This window comes from Hevea brasiliensis, chromosome 14 (assembly GCF_030052815.1).
Source record: "Hevea brasiliensis isolate MT/VB/25A 57/8 chromosome 14, ASM3005281v1, whole genome shotgun sequence".
Lineage (NCBI taxonomy): Eukaryota > Viridiplantae > Streptophyta > Magnoliopsida > Malpighiales > Euphorbiaceae > Hevea > Hevea brasiliensis.
In genome coordinates, this window is record NC_079506.1 from 58,956,375 (window position 1) to 58,967,525 (window position 11,151).

At 25.2% G+C, this 11,151-nt stretch overlaps 1 long non-coding RNA gene across 1 annotated transcript; it reads left to right on the forward strand.

Annotated features, from left to right (window-relative positions):
- Positions 1-9,721: 9,721 nt before the first annotated feature.
- Positions 9,722-10,757, forward strand: LOC131173198 (uncharacterized). The gene is made up of 2 exons (XR_009143434.1): positions 9,722-9,917; positions 10,497-10,757. It is a non-coding gene; the product is annotated as an uncharacterized LOC131173198 (long non-coding RNA).
- Positions 10,758-11,151: the final 394 nt, after the last annotated feature.

Here is an 11,151-nt window from a genome sequence, read left to right on the forward strand (position 1 = left end):
TACAGATAAATGACATGTAACTTTTCTTTTAAATATCTTTATTATTACCATTATTATCATAATTTTTATAGTTAACTAATTAAAAATAACAGATATATTTCAAAAATTTATAAAATTCTCATTTAAAGATTCTTCAATTTTTTATTATTTCATTTAATTATAAAAATTTAAGAATTACACATCTTAAAATTAATAAAATAATTTAGAATTATACTATAAAAATTATCACATGGAATTAAATATTTTATTTTTTTTATCACATAGAGTTAAATAATTTGCCCTCTCTCTCTTTTTTATATTTTTAATAAATTTTAATTTACCTTGATTTTATTTTACTTTAACACATATTTAATGAAAAAATATTTTTAATTATATATTGAATGTTATATATAAAATGAATTATGAAAAAATGAAATAAAATTTTATTTTCATAGTAATAAAAAATAAGAAATTTATGTTAATATTCAATTTTCGTTATTTTTTTATATTCTTTATAGTATAATTAATAAATAACTAATATTAGTATTAATCATATTATATTATTTTATTATTATTTAGAAAAATTATATATATATGTACACATGCCCTCTTAAAGTTTTATTTTTTATTAATTAATTATATAATTTCTTTAAATTATGATTAAGTTATTAATTTTTTAATTATACATATATAAGTTTCAAATTATTTAATTATTACACTTTAATGCTATAATAAATAGTTATTATTATTATTATTATTATTATTATTATTATTATTATTATTATTATTATTATTATAAGTACCTGAAAGGTTTAATTTAATTAGAGAAAGGAAAAATTAAGAATTAATTGAACTAGTTTATTAATTTTACCTAATAAAAATATATATTAATTTTATATATATTGTATTTTCACTTTTTGATAAAGAAATGGTCCATATTTTTATAAAATAAATTCAAGAGGAGGTAAATTTTAAATCTATCATATTTATACCAATTGATAATTTTTAATTAAATTTATTGATGATTATTTTTCTATATTTCCTTAAAGTTGTAATATGCAATTATTATATAATTTAATTTTCTAAATACAATATAGAAAATAACACTTTTCTTAAAAAATTTATCACGTGTCACTTTCTATAAATATTATCTTTTATACTAATTACTATTTAATTTTTTATTTATCTTTTAATTATCATTTTTATTTAAAATACTACATTAAAATTTATGATTTAAATTATTATTTTTTTTAAATTTAATTTTTTAAAAATTAAGACATTTTATAATTAAATACAATATCTATAAATTATTTATATTATTCTATAAATACTAATTATTATTTAATTTTTAATTCTTCTTTTAATTATTATTATTATTTATAATACTACTTTAACATTTATTAGTTAAAATATTATTTTCTTTAAAATTTGATTTTTAAAAAATTAAGACCTTTTATGATTAAATATAATACTTAAAAAGTATTTATATTATTTTTTATAAATTCATTTATATAAAATATTATTTATGACATGTTACGTTTAGTGGTAATAATAATAATAATAAAAGGTAATTGGTGACAATTAATTTAAGGAACATTGATTATTAATTTATGATTTCATAATTAATCATAAATACTCTCCTTTATATTAATTATTATTTATTTTTTTATTTCGCTTTTAATTATCATTATTATTTATAATATTACCTTAGCATTTATATTCAAATTACTATTTTTTTTAAATTAAAACATTTAGTAATTAAATGTAATATTTTCAAATTATTTATATTATTTTATAAATACTAATTATTATTTTTTTATTTCTCTTATAATAATTATTATTATTATTTATAGTATTACTTTAATATTTATGATTTAAATTATTATTTTTTTATTTTAATTTTTAAAAATTAAAATATTTTATGATTAAATATAATATTTAAAAATTTCAAATTAATGTCATTTTAATCGCTCAATATATACTTTATTTACTACACAAAATTTTTAACAACTTGCCCTAGGTGTTTTGTGTATTTATATTTAGATGTAAAAAACCCCATTAATATTATGTTGTATCACTTGAGTTCAGATTAGGTCATGTATAAAACTTTTAATATTAAAAATAAGCTCCATATCAAGTTGTTCTCATACGAGTCCACCTCACAATTGCTAAAAATATTATTTTAATTAATGAGTTCATATTAGGCCAATAAAAAAACTTTTGAAATATGTGCCAATGACAAATAAATTAATTATTATTTTCTTTAAAATTTAATTTTTAAAAATTAAGACATTTTGTAATTAAATATAATATTTAAAAATTATTTATATTTTTTTATAAATTTATTTATGAAAAAATATTATTTGCTACATATTATCCTCAATAAGATTTTAAATCAATCATATTTATACCAATTGATAAATTTTAATTAACAAAGAATTATAAGAAAATTTTATTACTAGAATATTATTCAAATTTATTAATTTAAATAGGTCAATATATATTAGTCAATATATGTCATTACTAATTTTAATTCAAAAATTAAATATGGGTATATTCTTAATTATCTGTCACGTTTAACAAAACAAAAAATTTAATAGGCCAATATTATGGTATTTTAAAAATGTTTTTATTAACCTAATTAAACAAAAAATTAATGAGTCTATATTTTAATTTTAAAAATATAAATTAATATTATAAATTTTACATAAAAATATCAATTTTTAAAGTCACTGAATTAAGAAGATATATAGGGCTAATTTTTTTTATCTAGTAATTACTCGTAATATTGGGCTAACATAGCTTTGGAATTGGCTAACAAAATACAAGTTAAATTTCTATTAATTTAAAAATAATTAAATTATGAGTGAGTACGTAAAATAGTTATTATATCCATTATTGACCCCATATATTTAAATATTATAATTGTTATTAATTAATATTTTTATTGGCCCAATAAAGCAAAAAAATTTAATGAGCCATATATGTTTAGTAACATTTAATGTTGACCTAGCTTTAAAACATTCTATTGTGGGTAAAATATTCTAATCACTGTTAAATTAATCAATCTAACAAAGAAATACAAATGCAAAATTTTTTAAGTAATTAGGTCAAAATTTTTTAAAATAATTTGAAACTTTTTTTTTATTGGCTCATAAATTGTGAACCCATAAATCAATATAATTAAATAATTTTAGCTCATTTTAATTAAATTGTGAGTGAGTACATAACACAATATAAATTGATAAATTGAAGTTTATTTTTTAAATGTGGAGCCCATAAAAAATTTAATGGGCCAATAAAATATGTAGTTTACACAAAAATAAAATTGTGAATATGGGGCCAATACCTATATTTTCAATAATTTAATGAATGGAATAAGATAATCTTTAGCCTATATTAGCCAATATTAGTAAAATTACTCATATTACCTTTTAAAATTTAATAATTAATTTTTTATTCATATTATTTGATCGCTCAATTAAATATATTAAAAATAACATTCTTAACATTTACATATATGAGGTTAATATTCTAAATTTATGGGTCCATTAAATCTTTTTAAATTTAATATTCAAGAGTGTTAAATCAGCTAGACCTAGACCATAAATTAACATTAATTAATTATCTAACATTGACCCAATAAAAGCAACATTTCAGCTTATAAATTCAAATTTTAAAGCCTTGATAGCCCATAATAAGCTATTTGAGATTAGTAATTAATTAGTTAAATTACTAGGGGTTAATCAATTAAATTAATATTAAATTAATTGGACTAATGTTATTGGTCAAGTTTATTTTTAATTGGGCTAAATTATATACGAAAAAAATAATTTTTAAAATCCTAAAATACACATATCTAAGTAATTCTTTGGACATATTTATTAGAATTCAAATATCATCTATGTTAGAATTTAAAGGTTGATTTTAAAAATTGAAAATAAATTTAAAGTTCGCTTTAAAAAATTTAATGAGCTAATTTCTAATCATTTAAAAATTTTTAAAAATTAATTATTGGAATATTTTCCATAGTTTTTAGTCCAAATAATGGTGCATTAAAATTATTTAATTTATAATATGGCCTAAATTCTTTTTAAAAGTGTGCTTATTTTATTGGCCAATAAACTCACATTTAGACCTATGATTAAAAATTAATTAGAATGCAACATACCAATTTTACTAGAATATATTTTAATTTAAAAATATCCACGATCAATTTAATAAATTATGACCCATTTTTAAAAGCTTTATAAAAATCACAATTTTAAAATAAGCACAATTTTAAAAAGAATTTAGGTCATATTTTAAATTAAATAATTTAAATACTATAATATATGGGTGATTAGTTTAATGGGTGAAGATTTTTAAACCTAGGTTTATTAGCGTGCAAATTTACTAATAAACATACTCTAATAATTTTTTTTTTATTAGAAACCAACTTAGTGTTAGCCCCTCATTATTAGAATATTCAATGGCTTTTAAATTACAACTTAAAATTTTTTTATTTTAATGATGTTATATTATGAAATTAAATTCGTCATTAATTGAATGCATAAATTTTAAGCTTATTTATAATAAAATCCTAAGATATTAGTGGGCTAATATTTTAATAATTTAAAATTAATATTATCACAATTTTCGATAAATATTATAATACTCTCTAATTGATATTTTTTAGTGCCTTATATTAGCCCGTCATTAACAAAGCCATATACTTATTTTAAACTTAATTAATTCGAGCCATCATTAGTTTTTATAATCGCCAAATCAATTGATTACAATTTCCAAACACCTAATAAAAGTATGCAACGTTAACAAGTAATTCAATTTTATTAGGCTAATTAAATAAAAAAATTAAAGAGTTCATATTTTAATTTTTAAAAGATTATTTTTTATTGATTTAATAAAATTAATTACTTTTAAAATAAGTATATGATTCATTAATTATTTACTTTATTAAATTGTGATATTAAAATATTTTATATGAGCAGCCCATTTATTAAATACTTTATTAAAATACTTTATTAAATTGTGATATTACTTTATTATTTACTTTTAAAATATTTTAATGTTACCAAATTTGACCTAGCTCTTTTTTCTAATAATTTGAAAAGAATTAAATTTAGTTAATTGTCATATCCCATATATGACCATTAATTTTTTAATGTACTCACATTTAAAGTGTTGTAACATCTAGACATATGAAGTCATACATATTTTCTTTAATAGATATATTTTCACATATAGATTTTTTTTAATTAGCTTATTTAATGGGCAAACTACATATTGTCCTTATACTGACCAATAAAAATTATTTCATACTCTAATAATTTAAATCTGAATAATCATAATGGTATGTGAGTTAACAACTGTGAATGAGGTCATTAAAAAAATAATATTTATCAAAAATATTCTAAATTATAGCCCATATTCTAGCTAAAATTAAAATATTATTATAATCATTTTTTTTAAATTTAAAAGTTAGTCAGATCAATAAAAAATTAAAGTAATCTATTTATTATGGGCCAATATCATTTAGCCTCAAAAAAATTTTAATAAAATTTCAAAAATTAATTTTTTTATTAGACCAATTAAATAAAAAATTTAAAGAGGCATATTCTAATAATTTAAATTTTATTTTTTTTATTGGCCCATTGCATCTAAATGGTATGTTCTTTGTTTAATTAGGGTACAGTACTTGATAAAATTTTAACCTGTATATCTAAATGTTAATAACAATTTTTGGAGGGGCCAGTGATAGATAAGCTTAATATAGTGAACAGTTAAGAACATACTCACATTTAAAATATTCTAAATTAAAATTACAATTTTGGAGGGATTGTGACTCTATTTCAAATTATTAAGATGTAGACTCATTTATTTTTTTTTATTTAATTGAGACCACAAATTAATTTTTTTTAAAATTAAGTATGGGGCCATTAATATGGCCTAAGGTTGATTTTATTTAAATGTTTAACCCTCAAGTTTGGTATTAGATAGAAGTAACATTTAAATATAGATACTTTATGTATTTAACTCGTAATTTGAATTTATTTAAAATATTTTGTTATTATTTAAAGGAAAATTTAAAAAATGTAGGCTATTAATTTTTTAATTTTATTTGGTTAATAAAAATGTGCTACTTTGAGGTCACAAATTATTAGAATGAAAAAAATCAATTAATAAAACTTATTAATTAAATTAATCAACCTTTTTGAAAGATAATACCTAAAAGAATATTTTATTAAAAATTTAATAAGACAATATTCTAACATAGTTTGTAATTTTTAATTTTAATGATATAATCATTATTAATTGATTTTTTTTATTGGCTCAATAAAGTTTCAAAATAAATTTAATAACTTTAACTTAATTACTAAATATTGGCCCAATATTCTATTAATTTAAAGTTTTTTTTATAAGTCCAATTAAATAAAATATTAATGATGATTATATTTTAAATATTTTTTATGTAAAATATTGGATCATAAAATGTTATAATTTTAGTGGCCAATATTAACTTCAAATTTGGGCTAATGACCAATATATAATATTGAGCCATATATCTAAAAGTTAAAATTTTAACTGTGTTTTATATACCTCATTAGTTAAAATTTCAAATTTGGGCTAATATTAAACGCAACTCTAACAGTTCTAATAGTTCATTAAATGTGGGCTCATTAAAATTTTAGAAGGTTGATTTTTTAAAAATTATTTTTAAATGACTATATTTTTAATATGGCTAACAGTTAAACATGGGGCTAACAAAACTTTTTAAAAATTGTCATTTAATTGTTATATCCATATTCAAAATAGCTTAATTGATTTTTCTTTATTAGCCAAATTAAATATGGATATGACCACATACAATTTTTACCCGATACAAATTTGGTCTCATTAGTTTAATCAGTGACAATATAATAAAAATGTTATAATTATTTTTTTTTTTAATTTAAAAAATAAGTTTCAATATATTGAATCATATTGATTTAATTATAACTAGTCTTTTAATTAAATTTAGTAAACACCTAGGTCAACTTAACTCATTAAAGTTAAGTTAAATTTTTGTTGACCCTAGTAAGCTAACACTTATTTAAGGTTGATTCAAATGTTGCTCAATTTTAGTCAAAAAAATTAATAAATTAATGATAATTATAATATTTAAATATATGAGACCGATGATGGATATAACAATTAGATCTAATTGTTTTATGTATTTTTTTTTATAAGTAGAATGTGGGCCAATAAATTAATATAATATTAAAATAAAAAACTTTTCAATTACTATAATATGGTCTCATGAAAAGTCTTTATTAGCCTATATTCTAAATATTATAATCATGAAAGACACTTAAAAACATATGGACTAATAAAAATTTTAATCAATTATGAGTAAATGTATAAAATAACTAGATTTAGTTGTTATATCCATCATTAGCCTATATAATAACATTGACCAATAATGAATATAACAACTAGACCCAATTAAACAAAATCATTTGGACCTAAAATTTTCCTTATTTTAAATTTTTTTATGTACCTAGGTAAGAAACCGTCAGGAATTAAAACTAATCTTTTATTATAAAAAGATTAATTAAATTTAAAATTTTTAATATTTTAAATCAATATCAATTAAATGTTGAAAAATTAAAGTTTTAAAAGGCTAATATCGTTAATTAAACTGCGCATGATTTTGAAAATCAATTTAACTTAATATTAGATTTTATATTCTTTTTAATGATGGGCTGAATATTGATTTGTCAAATTGGACCATATATCGCCTTTTAGACACCCTCATTATTTTCAATTAGTAACAAGCCAACAAATTTTAAATTAAAATTAGTTAATTATTACAATTACTCTGTGTTAATAATTTTAAATTAAAAATATTGGCCTACATTCTTAATTATGTGTTGATAATATTCAATTTAATTTTTTATCTCAAAATTAAAAAATTTTAAGAACTCTGCGGTAGAGGACTGGGCATTGCTTGAGGTCCAGGACAGGGGTAGGAATGAATCGAATCATACATTGAAATGGGAGAAACTAATCAGTAGAGACGCCTTTTGGTGAAATGGCCCGGAGAGTTGGAAGAACTCCGAGGTCAAGTGTGCTCGCTTGAGAGAAATTCTAGGATGGGTGACCTCTTGGGAAGTTCTCCATTTCACCTGTGGGATAAAACCATGAGGCTCAGGATGGGGTGGGCCAAAGAGGACAATTCCTCTAGTGGTTAGAGTTAAGGCATTACAGATGGTATTAAAGCCGGACCTCCTCTAGTAGATGTGTGGTTCGAGGACGAACCAGGCAAAAGCTGGTGGGCCTATTACAACCCGCCTCTTCGGGATGGCAGTGGTCAAGTAGAGAACGCTGCGGTAAAAGGACTAGGCGTTGTTTGAGGTCCAGGGTGTAACACCCCAAAATTTTATTAATTATGGGTATTTTTGATATTTAAATTTTATTTAAATTTTAGGAATTTTTTTGAGATTTTTCGGATTTTAAAAATCGGGTTCGATTTTCCGAAAATATAAACTTTGATGATTTTTAAAAAATTAATTTAAAGACCACGTGGCAAAACTAAAAATATATTTGGAGTCTACGTATTTTTCTGAGTTTTCGAGAATTTTTTCGGAATTTTTGGACCTCGTTTTCGATCCCGAGGCAGAGTAAAAATTCAAAATTTTGTATTTCGAATCGAACCGGCCGAATCGAACCGGACCGGATCGGACCTGGCCGACCGAGTCTCTTCTCTTTCTTCCTCTTCCTCCGCGACGCTCTCCCCTTCTCTCTCTTTTCTCTCTCCTCCCCTCCGCCACCTCCCTCTGCGTCCTCCTCGCCGCGCCTCCCGGCCGTCCACCGGCCGCCAGAACGGCCGGAAGCGCGCGATTCCCCTGCAAGGCCGCTTCGACTTCCACGGCCAAATCCGGCCGATCCGGCCACCAATTGGACCGGGTCTTGTGTCCAAAATCATCTACTCGGCGAGAACTTTCCATAGACACCAAGAACGCTGAAATCCATCGAGCGGATTGTCCGATTTTAGCTCGGGAAGATTTTAGCCCATTTCGACTTTCGGGCTAGATTTCTCGAAAACCGTGAATCCCACGAGAAAACCGAGGCCACCAGCACGCTCCATTCGTCGAGAGCTTCGCAACGACATAAATTTTGAATTTTTTCGACACCGTTTTTCGGTGGGTCCCACGGAACTTCGCAGTGTATTTTCGAGCATTAAATGAGCTTAGAAAATTCTGAAAAATTTATGTACTAACCCCCGTGTTATGGGCTTCGTGTAGGTATTCTCGATTCGCGGAAATTCGATTGATCGGTTCGCAAATTTCGCCGCATGCACTGCACGGAAAAGTCTCGAATTGGACCGAGGTTTTGGCTAGCCCCATTGTCGACGTCCCCGAGCGTTCCCGAAGTCGGAATCGGCAAAGGTAAACCCGAACCTTGCTTTTTCGTAATTTTCTAGTGCTTAAATAGGATTAAAAATCCATAAAATATTCGTGGTAGCTTAGAAAATTACGATTCTTTTTGCAATAGCTTAGTAATATTGCTAAGGACCGCGGGGCAAAGTTTTATAATTTTTAGAGCTTGTTTGGGCAGTTTTTGCAAAAATAATCAATAATAAGGACTAAATTGAAATTTTGTGTATTGTGATTGGTGATTGATTTGATGGGCCCAGGAGGGGCTGTGTGATATGATTGAACTGTTTATATATGGATTGTGAGTATAGAAGTGCGTTTTTAGCCCTTTTGCAGGTTGGGTAGGTCCTAGGTATAGGGGAGACTCTGCCGGATTTTCGGCACGACTTAGGACGTACTTGATATTTTTCTTTGTTTGTATTGAGTCAAATTTATTAAATAGATGTAATGTAATTGTCAGGTGAGCCAGGACAGCCTTCTTCCTCCGCCCAGCCGCCACAGTAATTTGTCGTCAAGTTTGTGAGTAAAATATTAATTTTAATTGTAATTTCGATATTATTATATGTTCAGCATGCCCATGCATCACTTATATGCATATATTTATGTAGTTAAACTCTAGGCACGATTTATGTTGCATTGATAACTGTTGATGTGCCATGAGTGTTGTTGTGGTAATTTGGAGCAGTGTGCGTGCGTTGGCGTGCGTGTGATGTGGTGTGGACTATGGATAGGACGGGGTAGTCACGGCTTGAGTTCTTCGCTGGGACCCGTTCCTTCGAGGGGTAGTCACGGCTTTAGTTCTTCGCTGGGACCCTCGATTTGGTTTATTAAGCGAAAGTCCGGCTTGAGTTCTTCGCTGGCACCAGGTTGGATTTAAGAGAGCTGTATAGGGGATCAGCTCCCAATATATTATGATTGATGCTACAGGGTGTGTGAGTGCTCCAAATTACCTTTTTGATGCTATGATGTGAATATGATGTTGATGTTGCATTTCACTCTACAGGTTGCATTAGTTTCAGATAGTTATAGAGATTATGGTTAAAATTGATATTTTACTCTCTGAGTCGAACGCTCACTCCTGTTCAAAAATTTTTACAGGCCACAGGAGGATATTTTGTTCTGGGTTAACCTGCTTTTCTACCTCGCAGGTTGTTTATCAATATTGTGTAATTTTAATTACTCCTAGAATTTCCGCATGTGTTAGCAGTAATTATTTGAATTTGGTCTGTAATATTATTATCATGTTGGACCTGTAAACTAAATATGCTATGCATGTTTGATGGATTGGATGAGGGAGCTGAGCTCCCATTTATTTTATGTTGATGAGTATGTGGAGGGTGAGCTGAGCTCCCCAAATGACTATATATTGTGTTTACAGGTCGGGTGAGTCGAAAACTCCCCGTTGGTAAGTCCATTTTATGGCCGGACTCTGTCCGTTTGTTTTCTTGAAATTGGGCCCAAATGGGCCTCAGCATTGGGTAAATGAACAGTTAGGCTTACTACGGGCCTCGGGGGCTTTAGGCTGGCCCAGGTCCTAGTGCCGGTCCGGCCCATAGGTTGGGTCGTGACAAATGTGGTATCAGAGCTTAGGCTCCAGATTCTTAGGGAAAAGTTGTCTAAAGTGTTGGGAAGAGTCTACTAGGAGTCACATGCGGAAATATAGGGTCCACATTCGTCTTGCATTGTCATCTTTGCTTCTAGTTTCTGCTCCATATGTTATGTATAAATATGAGTCTATAGAGCTGTGTAATGA